General features: G+C 36.7%; 1 protein-coding gene across 7 annotated transcripts in view; it reads left to right on the top strand.

The window, feature by feature from the left end:
- Positions 1–857: 857 nt before the first annotated feature.
- The window catches only part of IRAG1 (inositol 1,4,5-triphosphate receptor associated 1), a 73966-nt gene continuing 57008 nt past the window's right edge, over positions 858–17815 (top strand). For 2 of the 7 annotated variants that reach the window (XM_074543445.1, XM_014272401.3), the window contains exon 1: positions 13633–13719. The gene's annotated coding sequence lies outside the window, so the exon portion shown is untranslated. The other 5 variants (XM_074543440.1, XM_026797735.2, XM_074543443.1 and 2 more) reach the window with 5 other exon arrangements.

Below are 17815 nucleotides of genomic sequence, written 5' to 3'. Positions count from 1 at the left end.
GAAACAAAGTATTTCTGTAGGTTACCACTTCCTTTATGCCTGTCACCTTAAAGCCTCTTTCCTAGCATCTCTTTCACACACTGAGGTCATTGCATGGTATCTTAGACTGAGAATGAAATCTTAGAGATAATGAGTCTAAATGTAGATACATTAAATTTTTGCACCCAAAAACCAAAATGTAAGATTCCCTTTTTTTTTTTTTTTTTTTTTTTTTTTTTTTGCTTTGTACAACAGTCAGTTTGATGTCTGTTTTGACCAAGATATGATCTACATCACCAGTCATTCATTTATACTTTTGTGCTTTGCTGCAGGGTAGCATCCTGCCTCGTTTTCCCTTTCAGAGAAATGGTGTGACTGCTGGAATCTTCTGACACCAACATACAGTTCAGAGCAGTGGCTCACATGACCACCGTACAAAAGGGAATCCAACAGCTCTTCATTGCTGGACTCATGCCTCATAGTCTGATTTAGGAGAAGTGTGGCTTCTGCAGGGGGATTAGGCTGTGCAATTGCAAAGGAGTGGAAGCCAAAGTTCTGACTTATGGTATTAGAAATCTATTAAAATGAGTGAGTAGACTTGATGAGGATGGTAATGCACTGAATGGTTTTATTGCTGAAGTGAATTTAATCCTTTTAGCCTTTTTGCAGAAATTACAAAGCTTGACAGGGTTATTAGTGAAGTATTAATGAAATCCACCCAGCTATGCAGATGTCTGCAAAGTATAGCACACAAAACAGAGTTCATTTTTGAAGTTATCAGGAGGGTAGTGCTGTGAAAGAGAAGCTAAATGGGCAATGGCAAACAAAATTAAAGACTGTAGCTTAGGGACAGACAACCTCTCACTTCACTACATCTAGCAGATTTTTGACCATCACTTCCCATATGAGTAAGTCTGGCCTATCAAGTGGGATGATAAAAAGAGATGGATGCTAGATAGAGTCATTTTAATTACCTGGATTTGTTCCATTGAAATGTGGTTGCCAGGATATTGTTGCCTGAGTTATACAGAAGACATGCAGATGCTATATTCTTGCTTGTACAGAGGATGAAAACATTTTTGCAAAGTTTTCCCATTTGAACATTTCTCATGCAATTGCAAAATCCTGTTTAATAGTCATAGCTGAGGTGTTGCATTACCTCTGCTCCTCAACTTGAACAGAGAAGTTACTCTGGATGTGAAGAATCCATCTGCTATGAAAGAAACAAAAGGGACCTCAGCAAGGTAAGAGATTGAATTTGAGACAGATATTTTAATTTAATTCCTGGCTTTATACTTGGGTAAATAACATTTTCAGATCAACTGAACATACTGCTCTACCAATCTCACTTTTATAGACTAATATAGGGTTATGAAATGACTAAATTTTAAAGTAGGCTACTTCAGGCTGCTCTCTCAGATGCCTTGCCTTGCAAGAGTACATATATACAAGGCCCCTGTTTGCCATATCAGTGACATATCTGTGCTAAAGCTGCACTAACTCAGCAAAGACAGCATAGACCTAATTAAGTTCTTGTAATGCCTGGACTGTCTTCAATATCTCACTTAAAGATGGCTTAGCTCTATTTGTTTTAGAGCATTAGGACTGCACAGGTTCAGAGGAGGACTTAAAAAAAATTAGATAATGACTTTTGAGTTTATAGGGAAAGGAATAAAGTGGTTCCTGCAGCATAAACATGCAGTTATCCCAGCAAAAAACAGCACATAGGTTCAAAAGCTAATAGGCTTTAAAAAGAACCATTTTAATTCTTCAGTTTAATTCTTCCTTCCCTTTCTTACAATTGCATAAATAACTTGAATGTAGAACAGGTGTGGGTTTCTTTAATCATCTCTGAATGATCGGAAAGGGCATAAAATTACTCTTCAGGGCAGAAAATAATTGGTTTAGGGGCTACATATTTGGGTCTGACTTCAGTGATTTTAGATTTCTTCCTGCCTTATAATTAATTCTCACATTGCTGAAGGCATTTTGGGGTTTTTGGCTTTTTTCCCTCCCTTTCCCTAAATGCTTCACTAACAAAATATTTTGAAATCCTGTTCATTAAATATTTTTACTTGTATGAACATATAATACTCCCTAATAACTTCAGGTCCTTTCCTGGGAACAATGTTTGCTTAACATTCCTCCTTTGCAGTCTTCATTCTACCATGGATTTGCAAACAACCCTTCCTCCCCACTTTGTTCTTGTGGCTTGCAGGAGTTAAATTCTCCTAACAGTCAGAAGAATTGCTCTAAAGTTCCTGTGATTTGGCTAAGAAGTAACATCTATTAGCCTTGGTGACAGCTCCCAGTTTCCTGACTGATTACAATTAAGTTTTACTGAGGATTTTATCCACCCACTTTTAAGAAGTTGTTTAGCAAAAAAAAAAACAATCAAGACTTTAAAAAAAGTACTTGTTTTGTCATATCCTAATTAATTTATAAGAACAGTGTTCCTGACAAATCTCAGAAGAACACAGCATATGGAATGCTGTGGATTATAGCTTGGTCTAGATAAACAGAGGGGCAGAACATGAAAACTATAAGTAAAATCTTACAATTTTTATTTCCCTGCAGCTGGGTAGTGTCCTAGTCACCCATCATATGACTAAATTTACCCTCAATAACATATGTTACCAATGTGTCCAAGCAAATTAAGATGTACACAAAAGGCAAGGCAATTTTACCATACCGAGAAGGGGCACAAGGTGGTCTGTGGTAACCACCTCTGATAAAGCATTGTATTTTGTCCATTAGATTTCTGACTGAAGTGTCAAAAATTGGATAATAAAATGTCAGGTAACTGTTAAGTCATTCTTAGAAGGAAAATAATCCTAAGCTTTATTTGAGGAAATCCTGGAACTTTTCAAATAGTGCTTCTATTTTATTGAATTCTCTTTTTTACATGGCACTGATCTGGTAAGGAAATAATTTTGTTTTTCTCTAGTGCAACCATAGTTTGGTTTTAATTATGCTGAAATGTACATATTTTTTCCTTCTTGGCTGGAGAAATCAAATGGAATTCCCTGTATGTTTTAGCAAACAATAGATACTTGGCTGAGGTGCCTCACAACTTAATGCTTATAAGGCTTTAAACATAGCTGTGCTCTCAAATTGTTCCATAAATATGATCGCACTCTTCTTGCTCAGGCTTTTGTTGGGCTCCTGAGCCCACAGGGCTTGCATGCAGTCAGCTTCCAAGGATTTTGGTATGCAGTGACATGCTTTCCTCCTTTGGCTCTGGCATTTTTCCTCTGCTGCTGCTTCACAGTAGTAGAAATCTAAATCCCAGCTGTTTAGGAAACATCCTAAATGTTTGGGGGCTTGTCTTGTTTGAGGACAAGTAACTGAGATTGCTCACATTACTCCATAGATTCTTTGTCTTAAGGCTATGGTTCAAGTCTTCCAAAAATGATAACTAGAAACAGTAGTTTTCAGGGAGTCTTAAAACAACATGGACCTTTACTTAATGGCATGAAAAATATCCAGTTTCAAAAGAAACAAAACAAAATCTTCCTTTTTCTATATCTTGTCTTATCTGCCTAAAACAGTCTGGGGGCTGAAAGATGTTCATGAATCTGTCATTTGTCTTCTAAACCATGATGTTCATCCAGCTTAGTACAGTTTATCCTGACTAGGTTTTTGCTCCTCACCTTGCCTATTTCTTACTGTTTTCATTTTCCAGCTTTGTGAAGATTCTGCCAGTCTCATCTTTGTTTCTGTGGACTCAGTCATGACTCATGACTTCTTCCCAATAGACTCCATCTCCTTTTTTCCTCTTTGTTTAAGGATGACTCCCGAACACCATCCCCAAGATGGATAATATTAGCAGCTCTAGCTAACTCTGGCCAATATTCTTAATACTCTATAGAGCAGAAATTTCAGCCTTTTTCATTGTTCCTGGCTTGGTGAATATATCTACTCTATAGCAGAAAATGCCCCCTTGTTCTATAGATCCAGCAATTTTCAGAGTGATACTATTGTCAAAACTTTTAATATGAATAGATTATGAGTTATTAAACTCTTATTAAACCCCAAATTACTACCTATTCCATTGACTGCCACTTAATTTGCATGTGTGCACATGTTGAAAAATATAGCATCACTCCAGCTGGGTTCCTGTTGGCTTGGTGCCACAAGTCAAAGGAATGCTGGTAGAATTTGACATGTAAAATTCCAATTGGTACGGTGACTTTTGCAGAGTTTTTCTTGTCCCCTCCTGGATGTCAGGTCATTTCACAGTTTAATCACCAAACCACTTGTGTAAACAACTGTTTGTTACCTCTTTTATTTGATGGTGAGCTTCTTTCCTGCAAACATCAGGCTTTGGATAGACAGCTTAAATTTATATAGCTTTGTCTGCATCTTTATCAAAGGCAAAGGATGAAGTTATTCTGAGCCTTGACTTTGCCACATCTATTTACTGAGTTCTGTAGCTTGTAAAGTTGTATGGCATTGCACATTCTCATTTAAGATTTGAATGTCTAAGGTTTTTAGATGACAAGCTGATATGAGTTTTTGCATCTTTTTATAATTGCCTGATGTCAAAGTTGTGCATTTTCTCTACTCCAGCTGAAATAGCTTCTCTTTGTTTAGTTGTCCTATTGGCTGAATTGCTCCCAGTTCATGCCAATATTTCCCAAATATTTGCTTTTAACTGAGGGTTTTCAGGGCTTTGTTTCTGTTGGATGTAAACTCAGTCACTGCAAGAAACCATGTGTGAAAAGAGAAACCTAAATTAAAGGGGTTTTTAAAATGTGTTTTGGGCTACAAAATGCCCAATTAGAAATATATTTTAATCTATTGGGAAAAATGAGTTTGCCAGACACAGCATTCACACAATGATCTAGAACAGATTCAAAGGTACAAGACTGAGCAGCCCTGCTAGTTTTTAAAGACTAAAACTGGAAAAGAAACAAGTGTAAGAAATGTAAATGTAAAGAATGTCTTTTGAATAAAGCAGAGCATAGTAGTTTGGGATTTTAAGAGGCATCAAAGTAGGATAGAAAGGAAGTTTTTAAGAAGTGTATCAGAAAGTATTACCCAACTGTGCCTTTCCCCAAAGAGGGATCAAATGCCAGAGTGAACAAGCAGCACTTTGGTTTCAATGTGCTGGTTAAGCAGCTTTTTCTTGGGGGGTCTCTGGAGCACAATTGAAAAAAGGATAATTGCTTTTACTCAAAATTGCAACTGCATGGTTTTCTGAGAGGACTAGGAATTCCCAGGAAGGGATTGTTACCTTGGTGGCTGTTTTTATCAAAAAATCAGCAGGTTCCCTTTAAAGAATAATGCAATTGCATTGTACCCTAGCCAGACTTCAGAGGCAAGGGAAACCTGAAGTCATAAGACTTGATTGACAAGTTGATTTTGAACAGGATGCAGGCAGCTAGGAAACATTCATGGCTTTGGTGAAAAGTAAAGACAGTTCCTAAACCACTGTGAAGTCATGAGATTAACTCAGGAACAGTGAAAGCATTTCCAGGGACAAGGAATGCTTGCTGACTGCTGACAGTCATTTTTCCTAATTGAAGCAATCCCCTGCAAATGCAACCAATGCTGTCAGTCAAGAGAGCATGATGAAGCAATACTGAATAGTTTTCTTCCTTCCTCTGGTAAAAGCTATGCAGCTTGTTCTAGGGAAAACATCAGTCTGGGCAAATCTCCTTTGTTTTATGTCCATCACTGTGTAGAGGAATGGAGCATGTTGTTTTTTTTTTTTCTTTATGCTCTGTTTACATTCCTTATGGTTCACTGCTGAGGGGTTCTAAGCATATGTATGAATCCCATTCATGGTGGAAGGAAGCAGATTTAGAAGCTGAGCTGCTGCCAGCAGTTCTTATCCTTCTGATATAAGATGAACATCTGGGGGATAGAAGTTCTGATGAACATCTGGGGGCTAGAAAGTAAAAAGTGGAGGGACTTTCAATCTGCATGTTTGCTCTCTCATACAAAAGTAGAATAGGTGTTTCCCTGCTGTTCCAAACCCGCTGGACAGCATGGCACTCCAAGATGCAGCAGTTAGAAATAATACTGGCAATTTCTTCTCTTGCTAAACTTCACTACAGTGGCAGCATCAGAATATGGAGTGGCTGGATTCAGGGTCAATTAATAACCTTTAGATAAACTCTCTCAGTTCCAAGAACCTCGTATCTCATCAGAGTTACTGGATTCTCACACATTCTTTATGTCTAAATAGTATTTGAGTTTTGGTTTTGTCCTGGATGGTCTTAGGCATTTTCTTCTGTTATGGGGTAGTAGGTGAATGAAAGGTCTGAAGCTGTTGTGGTTGGAGATTCTGTGTTTTAAATGAAGCAAACACAATCTCAAAAAGCAGAATCACTTGCTCTGGTGATTACAACACAGAACCAATGAGTGTTTCATTGCCTTGTTGCAGTAGGACTTGATTTATCTTGGAATATATGTTTCCTAGTAATGGTATGTCAGTCTCATTTTGTGACAGTTCCATATATCACAAGGTGACATTGATCTTTATATAAATGTATATGTTTGGATATATGTAGGTTAGGGTATCTACATATGAGATAATTTAGTGTTAAATTTCTTTGTGGAAGACTGCTGTTAAGCTTAACATTTCCTTTGAAATAACAGAGAAATACTTTTTAAATTCTGTGAAAAAGTCGATGAAAAATAGAAAATATTGCTTACAATTAAATCCAACTAAACATCCCTAATTTTGCTGACATTTTTGAACAAAACACTTACGACTTTTAGAACTAGGACATTCACCTTGAGGAGGATCTTAGGAAGAGGATATACAGAAAAATCACTGGCTTTTCATTAATAAACACCCACCAGGAAAATATGATCAGACAAATGTACAGGAACAAACGTAGAGAGGAGGTTTTAGGTTTTAGATCAGAGGTGAAAAAGACAATCTAATTCAGAGGGGAGGATGAAAAGGGGGATATGGAAGGAGCAGGTAAAGAAAATGTAACTTTAGTCTTATATTGATAATGGTATATTTTCCAACAAATCATAAAATTGTATTTTAGTTCTAGATGCACAGCAGAAATGCAGTGTGCTTTAAGGGCTATCTCGCAAAAATTCCCACTGCAATGCATCCTGTTAAACATAATGAAGGTAAAGAATGAAGCACCAACAGCTATTTCTATAGGAAGCTGCAAAAATGTAAAATCAATGACTATTAATGCCAACTTTGCAAAGGTTCTAGACAGACAAACATTTAGCCATGTGCATATGGTGATACTGACTATGCATAATCAATTCCTGTTGTTTTCTGAAACTGCAGACATGTGCTCAGTAGAAATGTGTTATTTGAGACTTGTAAAAAAATTAAAAATTGTATACTTCCAAAGAGACAAGCAAAAATTACGTTGCAGTCCCAAATTCAGTCCCTTTTCTATAGAACATCAAGTAGCTTCTTTAAAATGTTCTAAAACTCTTATGTATAACAAATTTTGTCCCCCCTTTTTTTGGAAACAGTTGAAACATGCTGAATGAAAAATAAAATTTTTAAGCCAGTCACTTCTACCCAAATGATCACATTTGTGTCATATCTCATATCTGAAATTGCAATGGAAAGTGACAGACAACTTCATCTACAGACATTCCTACTAATTATATTTCCCCCCCATTTAAAATGCACTACCTTAATATTGTCTAAGGAAAAGTACAAAAACACAAACCATCCAATGAACCCTGCAACAGTCTGGCAGCAGCAGTAATCCAATCAACAAAAATGTATGGTAAAACTTTTCTCTAAAATTCTACAGGTAAAGGTGGAATAAGTTTTCTGTCCATATTTTGGGGAACTTTAGAACAAATGACAGTTTAAAATTGCAGCATTGAAAGCAGGTGTTAACCAAAATGAGTCTCTGATCAGGATTTATACTTATTTTTACTTTTTGCTCTTGGAATGAGAGTCACTTACAGTGTACCTAATAAAATCTTCCCACATTGCTTCCTCAGAAGTTTAATATTACCATGTTGTAGGTATAAACTTCAACCTGCAAATAATTCTTGAAATCTAGAGCTGTTAATTGAGTGCAAACATTCTGGATCAATATGGGTAGGAGATATGCTGGTATCAAGTTTCACATGAGATTAGTAATTTTTTATGATTAATTCAGCAAGGGAATGTCATCTTAAATCCTTTAAAAAATGTCTGTCTTGCATCCTTTTCCTGCAAACCTAAAGTATCTTCTTGCAATATTTTAAATTCTCTTGCACTAGACTGGAATATGGCAGGAAGTCCAAGTTGAGTATGAATTCTGATTTCAGGAAGAAGTAAAACATTTACCAGTTTGGCCTAGATTGGTGTGCAGTACCAGTCTCCAACACTTGTACTTCAGATTACCAGAGCATGTATTATATGTCTGTACAGCCATGTGGAATGAGAAGCCTGTAATCCTTTGGAATTCTCCTAATTCTTCATTTCTGTCTTATTTCCCACAACTGAGGTGAGATGCAGCTTAGTCATAGTAATTACTAACCTCTCCACCTTTCCTAAAAGATCCCCTGGAAATAATTTTAAAACTTCATCCCTCCTCTTTTTCTGGAATTCTGCTATTGTAGATCACATTTTAACCCCTCACCACCACCACCCCCAAAATCAGAACAGAAAATGAGCTCTGATGGGAGAAGCTGTCTATACATGATTAATTGCCTAATGGCAATGACTGTGTCAAATCTTCTGGAAGGTTTTCTTTGATTGATAAACTTTCCCTTTTTATTTCATTCCTCCCTCCCAAAAAACCTCAATACCCATCAGCTTTTTTTTTTTTTTCTTTTAATTGCATCATCTTCCCAAAAGGATTTTCTCTACAACACAGGACAATTTCATAACAATGTGTTTAATGTATTGCTTGTAGGCATGCTAAAATTTCAACTGCTATTAACAGACATTAAAGTTCAGCCCCAGAAAACAATTAATTAGACTAAGTGAAATGTATCCATGACCTTGGAAAATTCTATGTGTTCTAAAAATATTTGCTATATTTAGCTTTTGGCAGGCTAGGTTGTAAGGGCATGGAAACAGTAACTTCCTTGCCCATAAAGGTTTAAATTTCTGATACTGTTTTGCTTTCCCATAAGTCATTATAAACATCCTAATTTGGAACTCCATTTTAATAACCACTTTCTTAAAGGGAAGAAGAAAAAAAAAAGACATGAATATGGCAAAGTAAAATATAATGATTGCTGTAAATACTTTGACTAACATTTGTCCAGAAGGACTTGGGCATTGAAACTGTGTTTGTCAGTTTGGATCGTTTTATTGATCATCTGGCAATGAAAACTGGAAAACAGATTGACATTTATTTCTTGGCCCCTGCCTGTTTCTCATATAGAGATTGTTAGCTGGCTGTTTTGGGACTGAGAAAAACCTTAGTTTTTGTAAATAAAAATTGATGAGGAAGGGTTTTGCAGGCACTTTGAGTCCTTGTCCCTAAAGTCTCAAATCTTTCCATCTAGCTTGGGCTGGTTTACAGGACCATCTCTACCTCAATCACAGCATCAAAGCAAACTTAATTTTCCATTGTTGTACATAGAGATGTTTTCTTTAAGACGACTGGGCTCTAGCAAACCTGTCCTTACCTCCTACAGGCTCTGCAACTGCATTTTATTTTAATTTAGCATTTCTGATTCATGTGAGAAGCTTCTCCTTTGCTGGAGAAAATTGGAAGCAAATTTCCTGCCTTTCAGAAGACTCATCTAGATAAGTTGCTGCACAAACATTATTAAAAGTTAATAAAGTTTGTTACATTTTGTGTAAATGATCTAGCATAGCTGACTGGAAAAGTGATATTGAGTAATACCACCCTTTTGAACCAGCACACATTTTAGTTCAGTTTTTCTGGGTTGCATTTGGGGTTTAATATTCAGCAGAATGAGTCCCAGATGGGAAAATTTTATTGCATGTTTTTGCCTTGGATTTTTTTGTTTAATACATTAAGTTAGCAGAATTGTTATTATTTTTGGTTTTTTCCTCCTGTCTGGATGAAGCTGGCAGATAAGAATTGCATACATAAATAAAATTTGCATGTTGGGTGCCATCAGATAAGAGAAGGTGACTTCATTTTTGTGTGTACTATGATGGTGGCAACACACAAGCCAGAAAAGCAATTGAAAACACAAATCTGATGCAGGACTAAATATTTAAATTTGGAAAAATCTTTTGTCCAAGAAAACAAAAGGAGACAGCAAAAATTTGGCATAAACTTTAACTCAGCTAACTAGTTTTTCCTTACAGTTGAGAAATAAGATGATGAGAATGATTCAATGAACAAAATTGCCAATGCACATTGTTATTTTGGAGGTGCATTCTAATTGTGATTCAAGTGAAGTTTTAACTGATAAATCACCTTTGAGATGTTTTTAAAATGGAGCATGAAAACTCATGTCCTAGAACTCCAGTTTTAAGTGCAAATGTCATCACTTCTGCTGCAAATTTTTAGCCTGTCTGGTGAATAATCTTTATACTTTAGTCACTGGATAAAAAGTAGAGTGTGAAATCATGACTTGCCATTATGGATGGCTATTACATATGCTCAGGAGGGATCATAAAGAACATTTTAATGCAAAGTATCTTTAAGTCCTGAAGCATCAAACCTTCAAATATAGCAGTAACAATAAAGTAAATCTTTAAAAAAATGAGAATTCTCAAAAGCTCAAATGAAGATATTTACAACTATTTCTACACAAATATGCTATTTGAGCTAAAGTTCTCGTCTCCCAGATTGCCCAGTTAAAGCCAAAACTAGAAAAAAACCAAAGATTGGGATAAGATAACTTTTCTGCTGTTTCTAGACAAAGCTTGTGCTTGAAAATGAAGTTCCTGTGTGGACCTTTCCTCTACTTCAGCCTGAGAGGCAGAACTCTCCATTGATTCAGTATGACAGGGTTTTAGTGCTCGTGTATAGTGCTGCTTTTCAACTCCTCAAAGATACAAATAAAAGTCTTAGAACTTGAGGAGCTCAGCCCAGGAAACTGAACATTGCTGAGTTAAATTTTCTACTCCTGCACTGCTGCTTTCTCATAGGTCACAGAGCTATGAAAATCAGGGAATTGGGAAGGTAACTGGTGGGATGGGGGCATAGACATCCCATAACCACCAAGCCATATGTGACTGCAGAGAACTGCATCTAGCTACTCTGAAATACTTCAGATACTTATAAAAAATAATTTCATGCTCTCCCAGGGGTGTACAGTAGTGGAATACTGGCAGCATAAATATGTTGTGTTAAGGGGGAGTTGCCAAGCCATCTGTATTAGAATGTTAAAAAAAAAAAAACAAAACCTAACAGATATCACCAGATCTTAAAAAAACCAAGCAAAAAAAGAGACTTTTTTAATATGGTACACGTCAAGAAGGTGTAGTACCTTCTTGATAGAATTTTAACAATCTACTTGAAATAATTAAATTTTAGCTACTAATATTTTGTCACTCAGTAATTTAGATTTTAGATAGCAGCTTTCACCTTTGGCCTGGAATCATTCACATTAAACAAATCTCTGGGCAAAGGATCTGTCAAAGCTATAGAATAGAATAAGCAAAGCAGTTTCAGGAGCAGAAGACTGATGGAAGCTTTGTTCTCCTCCTCTTGTGAGTACCTCCAGGATCCTTCTGTGTCCCCTAAATCCTACCTCGACAGCAGGGGTCATGTTTGTGTGCTGCAAGTGGAGAGGCTAAACAAAACTGAAATTCTGTTGCTATAGGTTTTCCCCATAGTAGGGGGCAGTAGCTTAAATCTGCCTTACAAGCACTGTTTTTTCACTAACTCTCTGGAAACTTGAAAATATTGTGAGGCCCTGATTACTTTAAGAAATTTGGGCTAAATTTAGCCAACAGTTGTTGAAGGATGCTGGACCAATGAACAAGCAACTCCAGCAAAAGAGTTTTATTTCCCAGAGGACAACAGCACTGTAGTACAGTAAACAACTTGTTCTTGCCCAAATTGGGTTCAAAGCATTGCTCTGAAAGGGATGCAGATTTAACAGTAACACAACTTCTGTTGTAGGCAAATGAAGCATTTGACACTTGGGGCCTAGAAATTCTGAGATAATAAACCTTAAAAATGATGAGTTGCAGATGATAGTAAGAATTCTGTGACTGCAGATCGCTAGATGGAAGACTGAAACAGGGCTGAGTCACAAGAAGCTATTTCAGAATGTGAGTTTGTGGGTAATGAAGTAGTAATTGAAAAAAATGAAAGGAGGTGTGTTAAAATGCCTTGTCAGAGTCAGAAATGGTGTCAAGTACTGTACATGGACAAAAGACATCAATACCTGAAAAGGTACTGCAAAAACCTAGCTGCTCCCTTTACGTGGGGAACAAGCTTAAGCACTGATGTTACAGAAGCTTTTCAGAGCCTTGATTTTTTTGGAACTAAGAATGTCTGAAGTGTAGAATAATGGACTTTCTAGTGCCAGCTGAAACACGATGTGGTACAAAGCAGGTGCTCAGCTTCTAATTTTCTGTGCTTTGTTGCCATCAGCTCACCTTTGCCCACTTCTACAAGCCAGTCCCCTGTGATGCTCTCAAAGTCAAATCATCAAATCCTTACTTTCCTTTGTCTGTTTTGTTTCTGCCTTACTGCTCTTATCAGCTACTGTCAAAAGGCAGTCATTTAGTGTTGTTCGCTGCTTTCTCTTGAAACAGCCCTAATATAGCTCTTCAAAACTTAAAACTTACTATCCAATAATTTTAAATGCAATCTGCTGCTGTTTGGTTTTTTTGGGTTTTTGTGTGTGTGTGTGTTGTTTTTTTTTTTTTTTTTTTTTTTAAACATTGCCCACCTTCTTTTATCTTTGCTTCAGTTGTGAAAGGATCTTTGGAGACGGTTTGGCTTTCTCACATTTAAAAACTTCCCAGCACCAGGCATTAGAGAGCCCTCAGTTAGGATCTGTGGATGTAATTGTAATACTCATAAGTAAATAGTCTAAAGTAGCTGAAGGGCTGAAGTAAAATCTCTGTCAGTTTTAGAGCTGAGAGATCTGAATCACATTCACATGATTGCTCTGTAGGTACCTGAATGTACTGTGATAAAGGTTTTGGGTTTCTTTTCCCTCTTCAAGCCTCATTTGTAGCTACATTATCTCATAGGATATGAGCAAATTCTGTGGACTTCATTGGGAATTATTCCTACTCTGCAAGTGGAGAGCAGAGCCCATGACTGGACTGAAGCCAGTGTTCTTTAAAAGTTCACATGCCTTCTATTTGCTCTCTAATTTAGACTCCTTCTGACCAAAGAAAGGGAGGGGGAGAGGAATGAAAAATAGTAGCATCTGTGTCAGTAAAAAATTCTAAGGGTTAACATAACATGATGTAAACTGTTTCATCTGTTCTTCCTACTTGCCCGTTTAATCAGAAATGAGTAAGTAGAGCTTATATGCACTGAACTTGAAGAATGCTAATGGGATCTCTGCATCATGTTGTACCCAGACTACTTATGCCAGAATAGGAGAGTCTTTAATTCTGTAATTCTCTGAGGCAAGAAAAGCTTTCTCAAGAATTACTTTAAACTCTTGTTCTAATGTTAGGCAGCCTGTTGGATCTCTGAGTTAAAAATTGCTTCAGCTTTAGTTACTAGAGCCAGATGTAACATTGACCTTAAATGGTAAAAGCTCCCAAGAGTGAAAGAGAGGCTGGCCCGAGGGGAAAGAGAGGAATAACTGAAGTTTTAGGTAAGTAATCTCTGTAACCAGGAATAAGCTCTTTTTCAGCCCGAAACAGAACGGAACCGTTTTTCCTCCTTAAAGGTACAGTACCTTGTTCTTGTGATACTGAGGAGCTGGTTCTTCACCTCTTCTCCCCCATCCCTTCAAATTCTACCTCTTTGTCAGATTTTAGCTGCCTGAAAACTGGGTGTAGTCAATGCAACCTTGTTCTGCTTGCAAACTGTTTGGGACTATACAGGAATGAAAAAGGAAAAGCTGTGTTAATTATACTGAGACTTGAATAATAAAGGTATGTAGTCAGTAATTCAAGGTAATCTGATTCCCAAATACTGTCATCTGTATTCTACTAACCAAGAGGGAGTCTTAGGAGCAATCCATGTTATAGAGAAACAGATAAGTCACAGATTGCCCTTTTTCTTTTTAATTATGACTTCCCTTTCCTCTCCTCATGGTTCATGTTGGTGGATTATCTACTTGTCTGGAACTTATCTTTTAAAAAGGTATTTCCAGAGCCGTTTCTTTATACAGTGTCTGAGTTTAGTCCTGTTAGATGTAAATTAATACCACAAAGTTGTATTTAATTGCAATGCTGAGAATAGAAAAACAAATATCTTTAAGGTCTTAAAACATGTTTCCTTTAGTATAAAAAATGTCATTATTTCCTTTTCCTGATATTTTGGTTTTCAGTTTTATCTGTGCTGTTTGGTAGCTATAGTGCATTAAAGTGTATTTAATTTCCTTGATAAATTAAAACACATTTTTGTCTTACTAATATGTATGTCAAGGTCGTCTTTTGCTTTAGACAGCAGAATGTAAACAACATGAAAGAATGAGGTCAGTGCAAGGAAGTGATAACTGAAATTGGGGACTTAAGTTTCTGTTACTAACTCACATTACTAGCAGCTTGTCTTAGTGAGTTGATTTTTCAAATCTGCGTAGCATGGCTTCACCTGGTGAAAAATTCTATGCAATCAGTAGTGAATTTCCATCTCTGCAGAGTGATTAGAGCATAGTTTTTAATTTCTGCCATACAGAGATTGGGTGAATTTAGAGTTCTGAGTGTGGACAGTGTTCTTGTGAGTGCTGACAGTTACTGCATTTATGTTTCATATGGTAGGTGTTGTGTATGCTTTTGTGAAAATTTTCTTCATCCAGCTTCAGGAGGCTGTGAGAAATGAATCTTACTTGTTAAAGCATTTCGGATCTTATTACAACACTTGTAATAGTTTTATTTTTCTCTGGACTGTCATTAGTGAACAGCTTAGTACATTTAAATTAAACTTCTAGTAGACCTTCATGTTTTACATCAACAGTAATACCCCAAATCAACAATTGTACCACACTTGGAGCCTAATAATCTAATGATACAACTCACAGAAATATAAGTTTATTAGAACAGTGGAAATTAAGAATCCAGTATATGAAATGCTGAATACTGAGGGTCCTCACTTATACAATGTTCTTGTATTTTGGGCCTCCAAAGACCTTGTTCTGATTGGTTGATCTTGCATGTGTTACTTTACTTGTGAGGTTTTATGCAACCCTTCAGCTTCTGCAAGGGTGTACTGGTTTAGATGGATTTCTAGAAGGTGTTTAAGTTTCCATGACTTATTTTTAACAATGTCTAAAGGTTGGGATAACTAATCAGTGTATAACTCTTCCAAATCTGAACCAAGTATATATTTCTAATACATGATATGGCACTTCAACAACTATTATTCTTGTGTCACACAATTATTTTATTTTGTAACTTAGAATATGTAATGAAGTACCTATGTGTAAATTTATCTTCAGTGAAGATATTACGATGATAAAAGTAATTTAAATGTAAATTAAAATGTAAAATGTAATTTAATACATAAAGTACAAGCTGATTATTTGTGTGTGGTGAACATTGTGTTATCATCAGCACTGATAAGTACCTAGGATTTTCATCGTATTTAACTTTTGGAAATCCATCTGCTTCACATTCTTCTGGATTAAGTTCTAAATTGTCTGTGAAACCTGTATGCCTCCCTGCCTCCTATCTTTTTATATGTCAGGGACAGTTTTAATGACTACTGTTCTATTTATTTAGGGTCAAAACATTGGAAACTAAGAATTATCTAGCAACCAGATTCATAACTCCTATGCTTAGCCCCACCTGCTTCCATTCTCCTTTCAATCAGTCTGTTTCCGGGTAGCTTTTAAGAATAGTTTGGTGTCAAATAACTTTTTAAAAAGTTATTTAGGACAAAGTACAGCAAGCTATAGGGAGTTGGACCTGGGAGAGACAGATATGAAAGCTGCTCTTTTCAAGGGCTGTATGTGTATCTTCCTCACATGGAGTTCTCCTTCCTCATCTATTTGCTGTTCTTAGACAAGTGTCTAAGTCCAGGAAAAAGAAGGATAAAATGGCTTGTGAGTGGAATGGGAAAGAAAATCCTTGCTGTTTCAAGGTTCGTGGGCTATTTAAAGATCTGGGGGATTTGTGGGCAGAGATACATCTTTTTGCTGTCCTAACTTGCAGCCTTCCTGTAAACTAAGCAGAAGAATTTCCTTGTGATGTGCTCTCTGCCTGTGCTCCCTTTGAAAAGTGGGTCAAAGAGATGTTTTGGATCTCAGTATCACTGACAGAAAGGAAATCTGAGTGGGTGATGGATCTCTGTAAGCTTCTAAATCAGTGACTCAAGACATGAATTACTGCTTATGTACAAGTGTAGAGCTGTTGTGGAGAGCTAACACTGCGACTTATGGTAGTGTTTTGAAATAATAACTCCCTTTCCCTCCCTGGAAAGTAGATCCCAGGGATTCTGAAGAGGGGAGAGGGATTTGTTATTTAGAGCAAGTGGACTTGTAACTCAGGTTTTGATGGAGAGCTTTAACTCTAATAGCATCCCTGGATTTAATCCTCTAATCTAAGTAGGTAGATGTAATGTAATTTTTTGCTTTATATTTCTTTTCCTTTAGGTTAATTTCAGTGTGTCTGTCATTAATTTTATAATCTCAAAAAACAATCTGAGAATTAAGTTTTACTTAGGAATTGCAAAACGTATTAAATATCTAAAAGATTGAAACAACAAAGCCAACAACAAAGATCACATACTCACCTCCATTTCATAGCTGAAATCAAGAATGCCTTACCATGTGCTAAAACTTTCACTTATCCTTAAAATGTGAGAAACACAAAATCTTTAGGTATCACAAGTAATCTGGAACCTGTAGTATTTTGGATATCTCTAGAGATCTGTGGATTTGGAAAAGTAAGGCCTGTAGAGAATGATCTTTCCTGTGCTGACAGGGATTGCTGGGAGAGGATGAGAGGAGCAGGGAGGGAAGCATGCAAACCTGCCAGCTAATATATGTCAAGTGAGTATGTAAACCTGGAAGTCTTTTCCACACCTGAAGCATATTCTGTTGTGTTTTGTTGTGATGCACATACTTACTTTAGTCACTGCTGTCTCCTAATTTATGTGTAAATCTGCCTGGTGATTGTCCAAAGAGAGCTGCAATCTCATGGCTATATAATACAGCCCACTGGATTAGTTAGGGGGATTTCTGCAAAGAGCAAAGGAGTTGAAAAATTGATCTAACAAACAGCAGTGGTGGGGAAAGTTTTTTATGTTGGAGCTGCACACTGTTTTCTTACCCACTGTAATGTTTTGCATCCTGAAAATGAATGTGTGATAGGAATTCTGGGCTGCTGGGGCAAGTACAATAATTGCATTGGGGTAGAGACTTGCCTTCCGAGTAAAATTATTGCTGTTTACATAATTCTGCAGAATGTTTTGTAAGGCTGAAGTTATACATGGGGAATTTGGCTCAGAGTCTTTGCTTTTGAAATAGTCAGCAAAGTTTCCATTGACTTCAGCGTTGCCAGAGGACGCATTTAGTGAACACCACAAAGGTAAAGACTCTCTCAGGGCAATCTCAGTAGGAGAAGGTCTATTTTCATCAATCTTATTTTGGACTTAATTTGTCCTAAAAAATTACAAAAACAGTAAAATGATAGCTTTTTCTGAAATTTTGGACAAGAAAAATCCTCTATTTCACTTTTAAATGTTCTTCCAGTTTCTCCAGTGTCTTTTAGAAGGTAGTAGAATATAGTAAGGTCTCATATATCAATTAATGTTTCCTGTTAAAACTTCCAAACTTGTGCTGTAACTGCTGAAGAGAAAAATTAAAAATTAAGCTGAAG

This window comes from Zonotrichia albicollis, chromosome 6 (assembly GCF_047830755.1).
Source record: "Zonotrichia albicollis isolate bZonAlb1 chromosome 6, bZonAlb1.hap1, whole genome shotgun sequence".
Taxonomy (NCBI): Eukaryota; Metazoa; Chordata; class Aves; order Passeriformes; family Passerellidae; genus Zonotrichia; species Zonotrichia albicollis.
The sequence above is the reverse complement of the archived record's forward strand: the minus strand, read 5'-3'. Positions and strand labels throughout refer to the sequence as shown.